A 1,828-nucleotide genomic window follows, 5' to 3' on the forward strand; every position below is an offset into this window, starting at 1 on the left:
TGCTTGTTTCCATTGTTCAGCTTTTTCAGAAGGTACTTGGCTTCCATCCTGTTCAAGGTGGTCATAATGGCCTTGACCGAGAAACCACATTTCCACAGCTGCAGACCAAGACAAATAATTTTTCCCGTTTAATTTTTCCGAAGTGATCAAAGGACTTCCTGAGAGGGAAAGGACACTTCCAGATGCCATTCTGGATAAAAAATAGAAAATGGAGGGCGCGACAGTGAAGAACTTGAAAATGCGACTGTGACAAACCAAATCACCCTCTGTTTTCTTCAAGGGGAGCTTCAAGACTTCACGGAAACCCTCTTTTAAGGGTCAGAACAGAGAGAGAAGACCTAGGCGACAGCTATGGAGGTGTCGCGGCGACGTTCCGGTGACTAGAGGGTGGCGCGTGGACGACACGCGCCTGTTTGCACCGCACAAAGAAGCTACGCGTGACGGAGCGTGGAGGAGAATCCGGCGAACCCACTGGTGGGGTTGGCTGTCGCTCGAGGAGGCGCTCTAGATCTAGTGGTCGCCGGTCGGAACTGTGACGGCGGCGGACGGCGGACGACGGTGGACGACGGCAAACAGCAGCGCACAACAGCGGACAGATGTGAGATGGCGGACAACCAAGTTAAGAACTTCAAACTGCAGTTGACAACTGCAGATAGTGGTGGGACAACCGTAGACAACGGCAAATGGCACCGGACAGATGCGAACAGTCGCGTTGGTGGACAACCAGGACGGAAACCAGAGCAGGATGACCTACTCTGATACCAACTTAAGATTTAAGAGTGATAAGAAATATTTTAGAGGGCTTAAAAGATCCCTCTCATTATCTTCTATTTATAATGAAAAACACAAGATTACATGTAATACCAAGAGTCTGCACTAAGCTACTAGGTACAGAACTAGGTACAACTAATTAATAACTCTGCAAACTAGTGTAATGATGATAACTATATGTAATGATTCTAACAGTCCTCAGTGTGTCACAATCAACAGATCAACAATCAGACCAATCATCAGATACAGACAAAGTGCAATAAAAGTGAGGTGGAAAGGAGAAAAGAAACTCCCTGAGTCAGCTGGGAGGGTAGGTGGGGTAGACCAAAGACGTCTCCTCCACCACTGCATCCAACAAAGAAGGATTACTGAGGAAAGGCTTCAGTTTATGCCCGTTCACCTTGAAGCTTGTAGCTACAGATGGATCCTGGATCTCTACCGCACCATAAGGATAAACATTAGTCACAACAAAAGGTCCAATCCACTTTGATCTCAACTTACCACCCATGAGGCCGAGCCTAGAGTTATACAACAAAACCTGCTGGCCAACCTCAAAGTCCTTTCTAACAATGGAACTATCATGGAACCTCTTGGTCCTTTCTTTGTAGAACTTCGAGTTCTCATAGGCCTCCAATCGGATCTCATCCAACTCATTCAGTTGCAACTTCCTTTCCTCTCCAGCTTGGTCAATGGAGAAGTTGCAAGTCTTCACAGTCCAGTATGCCCGATGCTTAATTTCGACCGGTAAATGACATGCCTTTCGAAAGACAACCCGATAGGGAGACATCCCAATGGGTGCTTTGTAGGCAGTCCTGTGGGCCCAAAGAGCATCGTCCAACCTATTGCTCCAATCCTTCCTGTTGGGCTGGACAATCTTCTTCAAAATCCTCTTAATCTCCCTGTTGGAGATCTCAGCTTGCCCATTTGTCTGGGGGTGGTAAGGTGTAGAAACTCTGTGCGTCACCCCATATTTCTTGAGCAAGGCTTGCATGGATCTGTTGCAAAAATGGGTTCCCTGATCGCTAACAATCGCTCTGGGCACTCTAAACCTGCAAAA

This window comes from Vigna radiata, unplaced genomic scaffold (genome assembly GCF_000741045.1).
Source record: "Vigna radiata var. radiata cultivar VC1973A unplaced genomic scaffold, Vradiata_ver6 scaffold_133, whole genome shotgun sequence".
Classification (NCBI taxonomy): Eukaryota; Viridiplantae; Streptophyta; class Magnoliopsida; order Fabales; family Fabaceae; genus Vigna; species Vigna radiata.